At 39.4% G+C, this 20,118-nt stretch overlaps 1 long non-coding RNA gene across 1 annotated transcript; it reads left to right on the top strand.

Annotated features, from left to right (window-relative positions):
* Window positions 1-228: 228 nt before the first annotated feature.
* On the top strand, window positions 229-783 carry LOC113111165 (uncharacterized). The gene is made up of 3 exons (XR_003293269.1): window positions 229-256; window positions 496-552; window positions 746-783. It is a non-coding gene; the product is annotated as an uncharacterized LOC113111165 (long non-coding RNA).
* Window positions 784-20,118: the final 19,335 nt, after the last annotated feature.

Genomic DNA, 20,118 nt, shown 5'->3' on the forward strand with positions numbered 1-20,118 from the left:
GATCAGAGCGAGAGCGTCGCCAAATGTCACAAAAGAAGTGTGTTTTTGGTTGCCAGTGTAACAGGTAAAATAAAATTGTAATGTATTTTGCCAAAATGTTTGTTCATGTTGTAAAATAATTCTGAGATTAATTGAATATAATGTGTTAAGTACATCTGAAAGAAAAGGATATGGGGACACCTACAGGCGAGTATGATAACAATTGAGTTAAGTCGGCCATATTCTCTTCAGTTTTATGAAGCTGTTGAGGAGAATGGTAGGTGGAAAATCTCTCTCCGGTCGAACAGAAATAAAATGTTGTCAGGCATGATTTTATTTATCCTTAAGGTCAAAATGTGTACTAAAAGTGTTTTATTTCATGTTTGAGTCATAAGAGACATAGAGTTGATGAATAATTGTAGTTATATGAAACTCAATGTCGAGCACGTTAGGAGCACATGGTATTTCTATCTTTTGTATTTTCACGTTATTTTTACACTTATTTATTTTTGACAGTTACGTGACCGGATGAGCTGTACTTAATCTGTTTGGTGTCATTTCACATATTCTCAGGTATGATGTACTAATGTTTGTATGATGCTATGTTTTCTGTGTTTGGAAAAAAAAGAATGAGCTCTTAATTACAAAGATATTGATTTATTGTCTGTTGAATTGATAAATCAGTTTTATGAAGCTGTTGAGGAGAATGTTACGTGACCGGATGAGCTGTACTTAATCTGTTTGGTGTCATTTCACATATTCTCAGATATTTTCGACTCAGTAAACGTGCGATTGATGAGCTCAGCCTTGGTCTCTGTGTGGTCCTTTCCGGGAGGGTCGAGAGAATGAACCAGTAGAGAGGGGTTACACCAGGGCAAGACAACCCTCCACAGATTACCAAAAAAACAGCATTAAGGGACCAGTGGATGGAGTTTATTTTTGCAGAGCATCAACGGAGTTGTGCAAGTGTCTGTGTTTGTTCCCTGCATTTCGAAGATGCTTGTTTTACAAACAAGGCCCAGTTTGACGACGGATTTGCGTATCGTTTATTTTTCTTAAGGATGATGCAATCCCAACGAAAAAGGGTCACGATTGATCTGAATCTGACTTTTACCCATGGTTTTTTTTGGATGATGGTTTTTCCCTCACGGTAATGTCACAGTTTCCACATGCTCTCAACGCAAAAGCCTACTGGCGCTCGTGATTCTTTAGCTCCGCCCACATGTCACGCCTCCAGCCGGTCGTGTTTTTCCGGGAAAAATCGGTACAGACTATTTTTCTCTTATGAATATAATAAAACTAAAGACTTTTTGGAGTTATGAAGGATGCAGTACTACTCTATTGGTACTCAAGATTAACAGGATATTGAGTGAAAACGAGCATTTCACCCCCCCCCCCCCTTAAATGTCTCGTTTTGTCCACAAATCAAAGATATTTAGTTGACTGTCACAGAGGAGAGAATACACTAGAACATATTCACATTTAACAAGCTGGAATCAAATATTGTTTTTTACTTTTGTCTTTCATATATTTTATCAATGACACAGACTGCAATGACACAGGCAGCTTCATTTCAGAAGGACATCCTTTTGGTCACGTGGTTCACGTGAGATGATTGACAGCTTTACAAACTAATGATATTGCACTAATGCCATAGCTGACGCGAATCAATAAGAGGAGAGTAATCGTTAGCTCTGTTAGCTGTCTTCAGATCGCATAAATCAGTGTAAAATGAATAGAAAAAGTTATTCTGTATGACGAAATATTTTACAAACATGTCATAAAATTATTATCTCTTCAAATGTGCGCACCATTGGACTATAGCCCTGGCGGATCGTGGATATTGTATTTATACAAACACAAATAAACCGGAGATGAGATGAATGGCTGCTGTATGAGTGATGATTTCTATTCAAAATAATGAACGTTATTATTATTATTATTATTATTATTAATTGCCGGATATCCGTCATCGTCTAGCTGACTACGTCTTGTATTATTATTATTATTTTTATTTTTTCTAAAATCCTGTCAAATGTGCACAAACTACTAGCTACTACTAAATATTGTAGAAACATAATTTTCTGTAAAGTTGCTTTGTAACGATTTATTTTGTAAAAAGCGCTATACAAATAAACTTGAATTGAATTGAATATCCATTTTTTAATCTTGATGCAGTCTGTTGCGTGTCATTCATTTTGAACGAATCTTTAATATGACTCAGGACTACCGAGTTGTCTTAGTGATTCGTTCATTTTGTGTTGACCGCACATGCGCATTACACAACATATGGGTTCTGAATCGACAGGTGAGGTCCGAGTCTTTAATTCTTCATGTCAGTCCCATAGAGACCAGGGGGCAAGGAACTCGACCGGAAGTTGAAGTCGGGTGGGGGCTGCCATCTTTTAGCAGAACTTCACTTGCGTTAGCATTCCCATTGACTCCCATTCATTTTGGCGTCACTTTGACAGCGAATAACTTTACATCTGAGGCGTTTAAAGACTCTGTTTGTCCATTATTTATTTCTAAAGATACACGAAAATGTATAAAGGGCTCCATTACCTTCTATGTTACATTATGGCCCCGTATAAACAGTTTTTGTAAAAAAATAGGCTAACGATTGCGTCATAACCACTCGACTCTCTGTCGCATTACCGTACAGACAGGAGGAGAAGCTCGCAGGCAATTAACTTAATATGGCATACTGGTGTTACATTTTAAAATACTATACAAAATAATTAATCAGAATACTTACTCCTGCTCACTCACGCAAAAGAACTCCCCGCTCAAGCTCGCTGTCTCTGCAAGATTAACGATGGCAGTTTGCACGCACAGCTACTAGAAGATTTACATCTGTCAGACAGGTTGCTGACGTCGTCAAGCTTCATTTGAGTCTGCGCGTCAGAAACGGAAGTGCTAAAAAAACGCTAAAAATGGGCTTCACTTGTCTCAATTGAGTTCCAATGGGGTCACTGTGTCCATTTCTTTTACTGTCTATGATAGAGACGGGAAGAGAAAAGATTAGTTCATTTTGCTGAACGAGATTCAAAGATCCGAGTCAGTAAAATGATCCGAACTTCCCACTACTGGCAACACCGCAAGCAATTGGTCAACACTGACAAGTTGCAGCGCAATATGAAAGACTTCTTCTTTAACAACAAACAACCTATGAAACTAATAATGAACAATATGAAACTAAAACGACATAAGCTTAATTTAAAATGTCATAGGAACTGTAGGCTATTTAGAGGTGGATAAACTCAATTTAGAGGTGGGTAAACGCTATTTCCGAATTTTGGGAGGTGCGTAAACGGCGTTTACGTGCGTTTAGCCTCCACTACATCCCTGGTTACAATATGGCATTAAAATTAAACTTGCATTGATATTACATGTTATATATGTCAAAGAACCATGTGAAAGCAACATGAATACAAATTGTACATTTATAAGTACGTTTTTCGTTTTCTTTACCATAGACAAACATTTGCCATTGACCTACTTCATAAAAGAAACTTTTAAAGTCTTGTAAAAAATGATTACCCATCATGTTGTTCTAAATATATTCTGTCATTGTTAGTTGTCCATGCATCAAAGGTAATTTATTATCTGCCTTTTGCCTCTTGACTAGACCTAGATATAATACACCAAGTGATGATGCTACACACTACAAAAGTTGCTTATTGCTCAAGAGTACTCAAAAATGTATTTTGTGGGATTTTGGAGAGAGAGGGAAATTCAGTCTGGAAGAAGTTATACTTATGTATACATTTGTTTATTTATTTTTTTGGACTATATACAGTAGTATGGAGTCAATTTAATGCCTTTTATAGACAGTACGCAAAAAAATTACAAAAAAATTTTGCAAACGAAAATTTAAGTATTGAGGAAAATAAATGTGCTTTTTGCAAACAAAAATTAAGAATTTCAAAATATAAATGAAACCGCGCGAAAAAAATGATTTTGCAATACATATTTTCCATGGTCTTTAAATTTATTTGCAACGCTGCTTTTATTTTGCATGTCAGTCTAGTTCGAGCTTGCGATACCATTTTCCCTTTGCGCTTCATTTTTCTGCATGCCTCTCTGTGGCAATGTTTTGATGTGGGGGCGGAGTTAAGGGACGAGGGCGTGTACAACATGCCTCCCTGGAAGTGACGTCATCGGCCCAAGACGCAGCTCACTGATCCAGGTCCTGTCATGATGAGCAGAGACTTTCGAGTGGATCATTTTATTTTTATTCAATAGCATTAAAACATTCATGTTTTCGTTTTATTAACTTTACTAACAAATGTACGTGTATTGGCAGCGTTTGCTCAAGTTAAAGAAGTTGTTATCATGAACATCTGCTGTTTATTTTTCTCGATGTGCACACTTTTATAGCATTAAAATGTGTATTGTTTCATTTGGATAACTGCAAGTGTTTGTTGTGGGAGGACGCCAGCGCACAGAAGCTTAGCAAAACTTAATTTTTTTGCATATATATAAGGCATTAAATTGACTACAGTAGCTATCATAAAATAACATACCCATCTTATCTATTCTATACTTGATTCTGAAGAACATGTTTTGATACAGAGAATGCAGCTTCTATAGCCACAAGCACTCACAGCCTTTTTCCTCTGAGCATTCGGACAGGACCAAACTGGTCTCTCGGGTTTCCAAAATGTAACGAGTTTCTCAAGGCTTCTGTAGCTTCAAAGAAATGAAACTCATAGTGTCTCTCGTGGGATTTCAAACACTGGTTACTGGGTCCCTCGCCTCACTATATCTTGCCTCACAACTTAAATGTTACATGAACTCTGCACAAAGCAATGATTCAGACATGCTAACATAATCCACAGCATATCTCTTTGATTTCTCCAGCTCATCATGACCATTATTACACATGATTGTTGATCTGCTGCAATATTTTGAAGTAAACTTCCCAGATTTAAAGGACTATACACAATAGAATTCATTGTGATGCTATGATTAAATTGCAGGTAAAAGATTTTAAAAAGTCACTCAAACAGATGAACAGTGCAACAAATGAACAGTATTTGAGAAAAACTTATCTTATTCATTTAAAAGTTTCAAATATCAATAACCAATTTTTTTTAGGAGTCTAGTTTTTTAAGTAATAATACATATTATGCCTATTAAATAGTTTAATTTTCAAGAAATGCCAATATTGCAAATAAGAATGTTTATCATTATGATATCAGAATAGCATCACCCTGACTTTTTTTTTCTTTTAAGTTTTAGCCCCAAATTCTGAAATAACGTTTTTGTTCACAGGTTATATTGTATACAAATACTGTTTTTGACACACAAATGATTCATTAGTAACTTTGTTTGAATAACATCAGTATTTCAGTTGATCTTGTTACATGTATGTGGCCAAAACATATAAAAACAAAATCTATGAGAGTGGTGTCATACTGCAGATCCTCAGAGCTACACTTCACAACAGCATTAGGTCTTGTTGTCAGTAACCTCCAACATGAAGTGTATCTTGTTCCTATTACAAATGAATGTTTTTCTGTTTAAAATGCTAACATATTTGGTAAAATATCACATTTTTCATGAAACTCTAGATGGCGCAGGATGACGGGCCTTAACGCAATCTGCTAGCTATCATTCACTACAAGACACAAGCTGATTGGTTTTTGTTGCATCTGTAGCCAATGAGCTTGCAAATCACAATTTAAATAGTTTGGTTTAATGTTTGCTGTAAGCAAGTCTTGCGGAAACCCTCAACCTCCCCCAGCTCCACCTGTCTAGTTCTGCTACAGATAATCACCTCTTGGATCTTTAACTCACTAACATTTTAGTTTTTAGATTTTGACAGTTTAGTGTTTTGAGCATGTATACAGTAGATACAAACCTGTACACTGGTTAAACTTACCATAAACTATATGAAATTACATTAGATTTAATAAGACAAATATGTATAAATTTTAACCTGTAAAACATTATATTGAAATCCTATCTTAATGTATCAATAAAGACCAATTAAACAACAACAGGTGTCCAATTGCTGTACAATTATATAATTATATTATAAGAAATATAATATAAAGTTATTTTAATGTAAAGTTGAAATACACATGCAAAATCGAAGATGCACGGTTTACCTGGCACTCAGTGGTACGGATTTAGATGACTTGATGGAAACAGCTCACTTTTGCATTGCAAAGATCCAATTGCAAAGAAGGAGGTGTACCTCGTGATATATAATAGATATGCATTATATCAGTTTATGAATAATGATATAGATATACACTGAATTTTACAGGTTCAAAAAGTGAATTTAGTGAATTTATGGGAACAGCTGCCAATAAAGTTGATGTAGCATGAAGTTAACAGAATTTTTATTGTGTCTATTGGCAGGCGGATTCACACACACACACACACACGCACACAGTTCCAATATAGCACTTTCAGTAATGCCCTCAGTAAGATAATCACTGGACTCCCTGAAGTTTTGCACTGCTTGAAAGACTGCTTGTGTTCAGTAAGTTAAGCTTAATGGCTTGAGGTGGTGTACCTCTTCTGCTGAGCCCTTCCGCACTGCAGCTCGAATATGTTTACCCCTCTACTGTGGGCTCCGCTGTGGGTTCTGGTTTGACTCACAGAGAATGTTCTCCATTTCCACACTGCACAGCAGTAGTTAGCATTTCAAAAGCTCACAGTCTGAACAGCCTCACCTAATTTTATTCCCTCAATATCTGCAGCACACATCCAAACAAGTATCTCAGTCTCTTCTTCTCTTGTCACAAACTTTATTGTCTTGTGATCATGCATTAATATTACATTTTCATCAGAACTTTTTAAGGTCACATTTTACTGTCACAATAACTAACCTCTTCACTCAGAGATTAGAGGCTGAGTTCACTTAACTTACTTAAATTTTATACGCTTAAGAGGTTTCACATTAGACATGTTATTGAACAAATGTCTAATTTAAAGACCTTGCCTACTCAGCAAATATTATTTATAACTACTACTCAGCTCTTTCAAATGACTGATTCTCATGTCACTCTCATGATCTCACTTTATAGTCTCTTTATTAATTCAAATTATTAAGTTTCATTTTCCCTAAATACTACAAAAAAAAAACAACTAAAACAAACAGTCCATGCTTTTGCTTTTGTTTTGTTCATTACAAAAAATAAAATACATTTAAATAATAAAGATGTAATATAAAGATTTATTTATCTTAAAGTTTCTGTTATAGAAGGAAATCATACATTAACAGAGTTATGTGCAAGAAAACCTATATTCATATTCAGTCAAGAAGCTCAACACTTTTGTGAACCAGGTAAAAATCTACAATTAATGTTGGTTTTAAAACAAATTACTTTTCATGCTATGTTTATATTCTGTCCTATAATAATTTGTGTAACATATGTAATTATACTTATATAAAACATTGCATTTTTGTCTAATGCTGTAAGCAGTGGAAATGAAGGAACATCACAGTGCATAGTTTTCATGGAAAGCAGCACATAGCTGTGAAATAATGCAGTCAGCTGTTCATTATCACAAAATATACCCTTTCAGGGTGATATAAGACCTGATCCGTATCCCTGTCAGTGTTTATTTTGCTATAATGATCAGCTGACTGTGTGATCTCTGACATACACTCGCTCACACACATGACACTAAATATAATGAACAGGCAGACTAAAAAGCTGTGCCAGTGAACATTACCAGAAAAATGATGTGAACCTTCTGACCTGCAGCGCAATATCAAAAAATAATCCAATTTTGGATCCCTGGATAGTATTCTGTTTTAGAGCGATGAGATCTGATCAAAAGAACTGTTCAAGGACTTCGGGAGAAAGATGTAGAGGCCCATGAGACAGAAAAGGTTTGCAAGGATTGGTAAAAAAAAAAAAAAACATCTGGATGCTCCACAGAGTTGCTGCAATATTGTCTGGAGCTTCCACTAGTGAAATAATATATAAGAAATGCTACCTCGGGGCCTGAATGACTTACAGTTTTGTCCGATGAACTCAAACACTGGTTGCATGTGAAAACGTCTCAGGAAATTCTACAGTAGATGATCAAGATGTATTTCTGTGATCTAAAATGCAAAAGAATCCAAGTCTCGCAATATTACAATGATGAAAACTTGGGGATGAATCAATAATTGATTTGTTCAAACCCAAGAAACTGGCTGACTTAAGTCCCGTGGAAATGCAGTGCTTTGAAAAGCTCAAACATATGCCTGGACTAAACAGGTTTGAAAAGAAGAACGGAATAAAAACATCTCCTGACTGCTGCGTATGTCTGATCAGCAGCTTCAGACTGCATCTGGTTGAAGTTCCTCTTTAAATTCCTGTGGGATTTCAGTTATTTCTGCCTAAAACCATACTCTAGTGCTATGCAGTGTGTATTTCTATCATTTTCTAGAATATTATTCTGTTCCCCTGCTGCATCATCCCAGATCCCTTACACGTACTTCACTTTTTACAGTGAAAATGTCACTTGTAATTTCAGAAGAATTTAGCTCATCTTGGACAAGAAAAAGTATGTGAACCCATGGGGAAGTCGTGGTAATGGTTAGAGAGTCGGACTCGCAATCGAAGGGTTGTGAGTTCGAGTCTGGGGCCGGCAGGAATTGTGGGTGGGGGGAGTGCATGTACAGTGCTCTCTCCACCCTCAATACAACGACTGAGGTGCCCTTGAGCAAGGCATCAAACCCCCAGATGCTCCCCGGGCGCCGCAGCATAAATGGCTGCCCACTGCTCTGTGTGTGTGTTCACAGTGTGTGTGTGTGTTCACTGCTCTGTGTGTGTGTGCTTCGGATGGGTTAAATGCAGAGCACGAATTCTGAGTATGGGTCACCATACTTGGCTGAATGTCCCGTCACTTCACTTTTTCCAGCAACTCCACATTATGTACAGTTGTATAGATTTGTATTCGCAGACTGCTTTAGTAAACAATTTCAACTCAAATGCCACTGAGGTTATGTGCAGAAATGTACATATATATTTTATGCCCACTGAATGCAAATAACCGCTCCATGTGTGCCAAATGTCAACAAAGGTTAAGACCAGGAGTTATTGCACACTGTCTTCATCTTTGCATGGCACTATAAACATACAATAATGTAATAAAACATGCTATGAAGCGCTGCCAAGTGTCAGGAATGTGAAGCGAGAGAACTCAAATGCAGAGGATCCGGAAAAACAGTGCCCAGCGAGCCTGTCGGGAATCAAGCCGTTAAGCAGTGCGGATGTATTCTAAGTTTTTATGATCAGTCCAAACTATAAAAGGGACCTCCGCATCCTCTAACCAGTGGCGCCACTCCTCCAGCCCCAACTTAGCAGCCAGTAACTCCCTATTCCCAATGTCATAATTCCCTTCTGATGGGGTTAAAAGATGAGAAAAAAATGTGCAGTGATGTACTCTGTCATCCGAAGGTGACCTCTGAGACAAAAATCGCCCCCACTCCCACCTCTGATGCATCCACCTCCACAACAAACTGACGAGACGGATCAGGAGTAGCAAGAATGGTAGCAGAAACAAAGCGTGAGCCTGTGACTGCGGCGACCAACAGAAACGTCTTAGAGTGGAGGTGAGATCCATCAGAGGAAGGGCGACCTGGATGAAATTCCGAATGAACCACCTGTAAAAATTGGCCGCTCTTGTTCTGGGATAAGATCAAGATGTCGTCGTGATGAACAAATACAAACCAGTCAACCATGTCTCTAAGCACGTCATTGACGAGTGCCTGGAAGACCACCGGGGAGCTAGAAAGTCCAAAGGTCATGACCAAATACTCAAAGTGCCCTGTGGGGGTGTTGAAGGCAGTCTCCCATTCGTCCCTCTCCCTAATCCGAACTAGGTGATAAACATTGCGAAGGTCCAACTTCGTAAAGATGGTCACCCCCTGCAAGAGCTCGAAGGCCGATGACATCAATGGCAAGAGTGATACATCTTTCTTCCCCACGAAGAAGAACCCCACCCCAGCCGGAGAGGAAGAGGGCCAGATGATGCCAGCTACCTGAGAATCATTGATGTACTTCTCCATGGCCTCCCTCTCAGGCCCGGAAAGAGAGTAAAGGTGCCCCCCAGGTGGAGAAGTGCCAGGCAACAGATCAATCGCACAGTACGGGCAGTGTGGAGGAAGAGATGAAGCATTGAGATAAACAAAAAGAGCTCCATGCCAGAACAAAATTAAGAGTCCAGTCAATGTGCGGTTTATGTTTGACCAACCATCTGTGTCTCAACCACTGATCTATAATATAGAACTGGATTGCTCATGACGTCATGAAAGTGAAGCCGCCGCGCCGCCATATTGATAATCCCTAGTGTGCGTAAACGTTCTATTGAATTAATAGGAAATTGTATGATTTTAATGAGAAAACATCACCTAACAAGTCAGCATTTATAAATCTGAAGTATTTCTATACATTATTACAATGCAAACACTCTAGGCATGTAAACGGTTATTTTTTTAAATGTTGCGAATTTCCCCTACTTATTAAAAAGCTACGTTCATAACAGTAGTGAGCATCATGAACACGATAAACATCAGACAGAAACTACCTCAACACATACAACAAACTGCAAACTGCTCATTCTGAAATCTGAATTTAATCTATATACAGAATGGATTTAAAGACATAAAGCTTTATTTCCCAGATAGTAAGTTAAGTTTTTATTTATAGAGCAATATTAACAACATAATTTTATTATTCATTGTAATATATTCGAATCCATTTCTGATTCTACTACGTTCATGTTTAATAATTCCTGAATAATTATGTTCATAAAGAAATGACTTTTGTGTGTGTTTGATCAGTTACCTGTGTCGTCAGTGCGCAGCAGACACACCCACCTTAACGGTTTAAATGTACAGCTTATCCTGCCGCAAAAGACCGTAAACACTGCAGATAACATCTGAAGTAAAGATGAATTTACATACACATAACATAAAAATGAGTCCCGTTTGACTGATTTGCTTCAAATCGAGTTATTTTAGGACAGCAGTTTGAATGTAACTCAATGGTGCTCTCTGGTAGGGATAAGTAAGAGGGCGGATTGAACACTTCCGGTGACTTCACCGTTTGTTGGCAGTTTAGAACGCGATGAGCGATCCAGTTATATATATAGAGATCAGTGGTCTCAACACTAATGGAGAGGAGGGAGAATGAATGAATGAATGAGTGCCATTGATGAAGGATTTTGAAGGGTACAACTTCAGGCTCCCATGATCCTGTAACACCGATTCTTTGCATGATTATGACGCAGAAAGGCACTTCAAGAAAGAGTTGTTTGGTCCCCTACACCTTTCAACCCTTCGAAACTCTCACTCCAGAGGGTAAACCCTTTGAAGGTTATAGGGATGAGCTCTTCCAAATGGAACACAGGGAATAGCAAACACTCCGATGCATTTCCTGCGAGTGGACAAATTGCCAAACCGCATAGAAAAAGCTGGACAGGGCCTTAGTCATGCAAACAGAAGAGCAAACAGCTCTTTAATTTCAGCGTGTCACATCTTAAACCAACCAGACTGAAAGAGTCCATCAAGCAAATCAAGCAATTCAGACTACATATGAAAAATTTTGCAGAACTAAGCCGATTGCTGTATGGATATTGACTGTTTTGCTGACACAAACAAAGAGAAAACGTCCAATTTCCTATTCATTTCATTCAGTGTGTGAGATCAGTTTTTCCCACACAGCTCATTTTGCAATTTTTTTTTTATTTGTTGTTGTTGTACACAACTTAAGTAGACATCACATCAACTATACCAGGGATCCTCAAATCTGGACCTCAAGATCCACTTTCCTGCAGAGTTTAGCGCTAACCCTAATCAAACACACCTGAGCATGCTAATCAGTGTCAATCAATAGCTGTGTCCAAATTCAGGGTCTACATCCTTCGGAGGACGCATTTGAAGGATGTTACGTCACAGCGCCGCGACGAAGGCTTTCCAAATTCGTAGGATCTTTCAAATGCGGCCCACAAATGCATCCTCCTTTTCCCCGAATTGGAAGGATGGGTGTGGTGGATCCTTTCGCGTCCTACCTATCCCATAATTCTTTTTAGCAGGACGTGGCGAGCTGTAGCGGAGTGGGGGAGGAGTATTATTTTCGATGTTTTTTAAAAACTGGCTTTTCAAAAATATATATTTTGTACGTGTATATGTAAAAAAAAAAAAAAAAAAAAAATATACTTTCGTAAACTAGCTTCTTCCTTACTGCCTGTGTGAATATCCCCTTACAAACAGCTTATTTGTTAGTGATTGAAGCTGTTTTTAATGCTTCTAAGGACGAAAGAGCAGACAGAAGTGTTTATGAAGCTCCGGGGAGAGAACGATGAGCTCTTCACCCGCGTCTTGCTTAGCGCTGTCACGGTTGCTAGGCGACAGGATATGAGCAACAGTTAAGGGAGGGAACTGAAAAAAGGGTAGGCTGTCCAATAATCACCTTCCTTTAAAATAATCCCATTTTGTTGCTTTTAAGCCTGAAATGAAGATGGACATAGTTTTGTTTTATCCAGCAGTATTTGCTTTGCAATTAACATTGAATTGAATGATAAAACATAGTCATATCAGAGAAAGACAAAAAAAACAGTATCAAAGAGTTGGAAAAAGGATCACCCTCTCCAAAACTCAATCTGGTGTAGATGATCATCTTTTCAATTACACACAAAGCCATTTAACATTCAACTGTGGTCAGCTGTGGTCATTTTGATTAGCTCAGCATGAAAAGAGCTTTCCTGAAGTATTTCAGGCCTTGGTAGAGGAACTTAAGCAAACAATCAACTATGTGTGGCAAGGCACTTTCAAAAGATAACGGTGTGGACAGACACATGTCAGGAGATGGATACAGAAAACATGTAAAGGCTTTATCAATGCCTAGAAGCACAGTGAAGTCTATTATTAAGAAGTGGAAGGTATTTGTTACAACACAGACCCTCCCTGGATCAGGACGTCGCTCCAAATTGGACGAAAGAGCAGGAGGAAACTGGTCAAAGACGCGACCAAGAGGCAGACTGAAACTCCGAAGCAGCTGCAGGAATTTATGACAAACAGTGGTCATTGTGTGACAACAATATCACAAATTCTCCACTAATACTGTATGTCTTGTATGGGAGGGTTGCAAGAAAATAGCCTCTCCTCAAGAAATGCCACATGCAGGCAGACTGAGCTTTGCCAAAACACACCACTGAGGATTCATTAATTGAATTATTTGGCCTCAACACCAAACGATATGACTGACAGAAATCCAATACAGCTCACCATTTAAACAACAGCATTCCTCCATTAAAGCATGGAGGTGGAGATATCATGTCATGAGGGTGTTTCTCTGCAGCAGGGACTGGAGCACTTGTCAGGATAGAAGGAAAAATGAATGGGACAAAACACTTGCAAATTTTTGAGGAAAATCTGATGCACTATGCCAGAAAGTTGTCAATGAGAAGGTTTAACCTCCAACATGACAATGACCCAAAGCACACAGTAAAGCTCACAGTGATTGAAGGAGAAAAAGCTGAATGTCCTAGCATGGCCTCATCACAGCCCAGACTTAAAGCCCACTGAAAATCTGTGGAATGAACTTGAAGATTGCAGTCCACAAACACATCAGAATGAAGTGAACTTGAGCAGTTCTGCAAAGAAGAGTGGTCAAATATTGCAAAGTCTAGATGTACAAAGTTAGTAGAGGCAAATCCCAACAGACTAAAGCATGTAATAAAACACACAGACACACACACACACACACACATATATACATATATATATATATATATATATATATATATATATATATTTCCATTGTTTTACCACAACTATAATGTTTTAAATTGATCCATACTTTTTTTTAGTTTGATGCACTTTTTGTATTGCTTATATATATATATATATATATATATATATATATTTTTTTTTTTATTATTATAATGTAATTTAAGCTTTTTTATGTTTTTGTATATTATAATTTTATTTATTATTATTATTATTATTTTAGTTTACAATCAAAAGAAAATAAAGGAAAATTAAGCTTGTGGCCTCATAAATGTGCTAAATAATTAGTGATTTTAGAGAAAACATTTTTTGAGAGCAAACAAAGTATGGGGAAATGTAATAGTTTTGTGTAAGCACAAATGTTTTGCAAGAGTACACAAGTGTTGCAAGAGTTTTTATGGGGAAAACAAATATTCTTGTGAGACAGCGCAAAAGTTTTGCTAGCAAAAGCACTGAAATATAATTTTTCCTCCCCATCTGTTATGTATCTTGCATGTCTTACCCTGACTCTTGTTTTGTATATATTTTGGCTCATATCGTTTCTATGTCCACTTCTTTTGTTTAATTCCTGTTTGCCATAGTTCCCTTTGTTTGCTACCATAGTTACAGTTGTTTGTTGCCATGACACCTTTACCTGACTCTTGTTATCCCCTGGTTAACTCTGCACTTAATTTCAGAGGAATTTACTCACAGGTAAATCTGGAGGTAAACAGTGAAATATGTCTGAAATATTAGAGAAGTTGACTTAATATTTCTACACAGAGGATTTTCTGCATATACTGTATAGTGTAGGACACACACAGTACACTTGCTGTAATTGCAGGTCTATAAATGCATGTTACTCATAAATATACATATATACATATATATATATTTATTTATTTATTTTTTGTATCAATATGCATAATTTCTATTCAAAGAGTCGTACTGTTATGATGTCAATAATGCTTTACTATAGAGCAAGTTTTAGGGCTGGATGATATGATTATATAAAACTATGATCCAAGATTGAAGTAAATAATGCCTTAATGATTTAGTTTCTTACAAACACACAGCTTTTCACTTCACAAGATGTGAAGTGATGGACTGGAGTGATATGGATTACTTGTGGTTTATGGTGATTTTTTTTATCAGCTTTTTGGATTCTCATTCTGATGGCACCCTTTCACTGCAGAAGATCCATCGGTGCGCATATGATGTAATGCTACATTTCTCCAAATCTGTTACAAAGAAGAAATAAACTCATCTTGGATGGACCGAGAATGATAAAATTGTAAGCACATTTTCATTTTTGGGTGAACTATTCCTTTAAGTTGAAAATGCCTCATGTTACATAAAACAAATCTGGCACAACACAGTGGTAAAGGTGATTAATGTTCTGCTGCTCATATTTAGACAGAATATAATTATCATCTGCATATCAACCCAAGAGAACTTTAAACACAAACACCTGAGAAGAACAAACCATGAAAATCCGTTCACACCGCGGAGTTTTAGCTGAATAATTAAAGACGTCTTCTTAAGGACAGTTGCATTAGATAGTCAAGCCAGTCTGTGTCTCCAGCTAATTCTGATACAGATGAAGTAAAGATGTAATGCTTCTCTCTCAAATGAATTCGGAATCTCTTTGCAGGTAATTGCAGGTCTGCTCAACATCTGTCTAAGCTTCAATTTGTTTTCAAAGTTGACAGAAATTGAACTTGCTGCGTAGATTTTTGCCTAGTCTTGTTTTCCAGTACAAATATCCTAACATCCTCAAAGAAAGTATCGCCCAAAAATAAAAATTCTGTTTTCATCTTCATTTCATTGTTCCATTTTTTTTTTAAAGATGTCATAATGATTGCCTATCAAACCCCAAAAAGGATAACTGTAGCTGAGTGCTATAAAGTCTTTACCCTCTTATAATCGTGTCTCAAAAAATCAAACCATTTAGTTTAACAACCAGAATCAGAGTTCAGCTTAATCATCCAGACATCCAGCTGATGACTGCAGTAAATGGCATGATTATCGTCGATAAAATACAATACAATTAGTGTTTGTCTAAAACTTTGTGGCAGAAATCACGCATTTGCATAAAAAATACATAAAAAATATGCATTAAAACTCCTAGTATTATGAACAAGAGATGTGTGAAGATTGAAAAAACATTTTCCATTGGGGCACAGTGGGAAACAAAACAGCATCGGTCCGCAGAAGCATGAGTAAGTAATATCTAATAACCAATTATTATCTAAAACAAGATAAGTTTACTTGGGAAGCAAAGTTGTTTCTATAGTTTGTAGAAAATTTACTCAAACTGATTACTGTCAAATTGGTTTTAACCATAAATGTAATCAAATTTGATGAGGTTTATGCTTAAAAAATTGAATTAAACTGAACTACTGTATATAACTGTATAATACAATCTATTTTACAGCACAGGTGATGCACAAAAAACAACATTCAAGACAAAACAAGAGTAAGTTCATTCATCTACATCCATACACTACCCTTCTGGACTGAGTTGAGGCCGGCTGTGACTCTCGTGTTGTTATCGTTTTGAGCCATCTTTGGGGCTATGGTGGAGACGCATGTGTGACAGCCAGCCTGTGAGTGTATGTTAAATATGTATGGCTAGAGACAGGCTATGTGACTAGCTGAGCTCGTCTATAATGGATGAACGCTGTTCTAATGTTGTGCTACACACTGCTGGACATTAATCAGTGCTCATGGTTTTCACAATGACAGCCGTGATGAGCTGTGAACTCACATTTCTAAAGCTTTATTTACCCTGTACCTTGTGTCCTGCATAATTTTACTTTTTCTAAACAAAGAAATAATGATTATCATACATTTTAACTGTGATTTACAGAAGACAGCATCTAAAATTCATTCAATAGTTCATATAACAAATCTCGTCAGGAATATTTAGAGCAAGAATCATTAGATGATATTAAGGATCATGGTGTAACCCCAAAAACAAATTCACTGTCTTAACCAATCTACCAATCCTTCAAACAGCTTTTACCCATTTGTCAGCTATGGTTTTTAATAATTTTAAATATGTTAATCATTGCTTCTCATTAAGTAGGTTTCATAACAGAGAAAGAAACAATGCTTAGATGAACAATTCTTCCAGCTTGCTAATTAAATTTTTTTTGTACCTGAGGCCCACTTTGTATGTTAATCAAGTATTTTTTTTCTTCTGCATGTTCTACCCTTTCTCTGACTCTTAAACAGCAGCTGCTAGTTTGCTGTTTTATTACAGAGTTCCAGATCAAATATTTTTTTTTTACTTATCTCATGTGTTTGCATTATTAGACCATTTAGTACATTTGAATGAAAGAAAACTAAATTTCAGTAATTATGGGTTCTTCAGTTTGTGTGGATGACAGTTGTAGAGTGTGTTATGATATATAGAGTATGTTTGTGATAAAGAAAGTGGACAGAAGTAGATTTTCTCTTTACTCATTTTACACATTCAATAACAAGTCTCAGTACAGCATCACAGATGTATTCCACCAATACCAAATACATTAACACTGTCATGTACATTACCACACACATAGGCAGGAGGATAGGACTGGCAACGATCAGCTGCGGCCAGGGCGGATGGAACCGCTGCGTCGGGTTCCTGTGATGGGAACAGAGGTGGGTATAACCAACAGAATACTCAAACGGGAGCTGGATGGACGGTTGTCGGATGGCAGACAACATTCTCTGAATACCTGGATGGCAGACTAACCTGGATGAGTGACCCCACTCAAGGACCTCAGTGCGCAGCGCAGCCGGCACCGGCAACCTGCCCGCCGTAGCACTCTCCTGGCACCTGCACCCCTCGACCGGCCTCCTCAACTCGCTGCTCGATACCCCATGAAAGAGCCCCGACCACCACCCCCTCAGGAAGGATGGCCTCGGCCGCAACCTCCCCCCCGGAGCACCGAACAGACGAGAGAGGGCATCGGGCTCGGTGTTCTTAGATCTCGGCCGGTACAAGAGGGTGAAGTTGAACCTGGCAAAGAAGAGCGCCCAACGGGCCTGACGCGAGCTCAGCCTCTTGGTCGAACGGATGTATTCCAGGTTCTTGTGATCCGTCCAGACCAAGAAGGGCTGCACTGACCCCTCCAACCAGTGACGCCACTCACCCAAGGCCAATCGTACCGCCAACAGTTCTCTATTGCTGATGTCGTAGTTACGTTCTGCAGGGCTGAGACGACGAGAGAAGAATGCACAAGGGTGGAGCTTCCCATCCTGGAGGGAACGCTGAGATAGAACTGCGCCAACCCCGACGTCCGAAGCATCAACCTCAACAATGAACTGGGCCTCAGGATCTGGAACCAACAGAACAGGTGCAGAGACAAAACGGGACTTTAACATTTCAAAGGCTACCTGCGCTTCCCGGTACCATATGAAGGACACCGTAGTGGAGGTTAAGGCTGTGAGCGATCGGACCAAAATTTCTGATGAATCGCCGGCAGAAGTTGGCAAAACCCAGGAAACGATGCAGAACCTTCCAGGAGTCAGGGACCAGCCACTGGGTGACAGTTTCAATCTTAGCAGGATCTGGCTTGATACCCTCCGTAGAAATAATGTGGCCAAGGAACGTAATTGACTAAACATGGAATTTGCACTTCTCCGCCTTGACAAACAACTGATTCTCTAGCAACTGCTGGAGAACCCGTCTGACATGCTGGGTGTGTAATTGGAGAGAAGAGGAGAAAATCAAGATATCATCCAAATACACAAAGACAAATTGATTAATCATGTCAGCCAACACGCTGTTGACGAGTCCCTGGAAAACGGCTGGAGCATTGGTAAGACCAAACGGAAGAACCAAGTACTCGTAGTGTCCCGAAAGGGTGTTAAACGCCGTCTTCCACTCATCCCCCTCCCGAATGCGCACCAAGTGGTAGGCATTGCGCAGGTCTAACTTGGTGAAGACCCGAGCTCCCTGTAATGATTCAAAAGCAGAAGACATTAAAGGTAGGGGGTACCTGTTCTTAATAGTAATGTCATTCAAACCTCTGTAATCAATACAGGGGCACAGGGAGCCGTCCTTCTTCTGAACAAAGAAAAACCCTGCACCAGCGGGAGAGGAGGAATGGCAGATGAGCCCAGCTTGAAGTGACTCACGTATATACTTGTCCATGGCCTCTCTCTCAGGACCCAAAAGGGAATATAAACGACCCTTAGGCGGAGAAGAGCCCGGGATAAGATCAATGGCACAGTAGTAGGGCGATGCGGGGGTAGCGAGGTGGCCGGGGCCTTACTGAAGACCGCCCGAAGATCATGGTACTCCGCAGGAACACCGGACAGGTCAGTGGGATCCTCCTGAGGAACACAAGACACAGAGACAGGAGGAAAAACAGCACCCAAACACGACACGTGACAAGACTGACTCCAGGCTAAAACTGAATTGCTGACCCAGTCAATGTGTGGATTGTGTTTATGTAACCACGGCTGTCCCAGAATTAAAGGAGCCTTAGGGGAATCAATAATAAACAGTTCAATCAGCTCGCTATGGCTGTCAGCAATATGGGGACGGCCAGCTAATGACCATGGTGATACGGGACTAACCAAAGGAATAAGAGGTATTGTTCGGATCGATTCTGGAAAGAGAGTTGGAATGGCAGCTGAGTCCGTGCTGCAGGAGAGCTTGAACTAAGAACCGTGCCCACCAGGACTCTCCGCCTCACTGGTGGGCCCTGGCTTTTAACGGGCACTGAAGGGCGAAGTGGCCTCCCTTGCCACAGTATAGACACGCCCCCGACGACAGATGCTCCTGCTTCTGTTGTGGTGTAAGCCGTAAACGACCCAACTGCATGGGCTCCTCCTCCGAGGGCTGTCGGCCGGCTGAACTGGCTGAACTGACTGAAGAGGTGGCGCCACTGAGCAGGAGTCTGCCGATGTTTGCGGCGGCGGCTGAGACGTTAGCGTAACGCCGGGGCTGCAGAGAAAACACCAGCGAGCATTGGGAGAGAAACGCTTGACAGGCGTTAGGATTGCCATCATAGACCGGCGGATTGTTGGCATGGGGTTCGGAATCGTGAGACATACCGGATGTGAAGAATGGACCCCCAGCTCGTTGCCTCTCGCTGAAGGACATCCACCCGGGAGAGGAGTTCGGAGACTCGAGCACTGAGAGCGTCCACATCCTGCGCGGTGGTGCCGAGCTGGGTGGCATGCTGTCCTAACAGAACTCCCTGCTGAACGAGAGCCGAGCGGAAAGGATCTGATCCCACTGAATCCATAATCTGGTCAGACTGTTCTGTCAGGAGAAATGGGCAGGATTCAGATGCGGGTTTACTCAAAGCTTTATTTAAAGCAGAGGAGGCAGAGCAGATGAGTCACGTTCACAGGTTTACTGGTAGTGACAGGATGAATAGTCGAAGCAGATGAATCAAAGCCAATGA

This window comes from Carassius auratus, chromosome 2 (assembly GCF_003368295.1).
Source record: "Carassius auratus strain Wakin chromosome 2, ASM336829v1, whole genome shotgun sequence".
In the NCBI taxonomy this organism is placed as follows: Eukaryota; Metazoa; Chordata; class Actinopteri; order Cypriniformes; family Cyprinidae; genus Carassius; species Carassius auratus.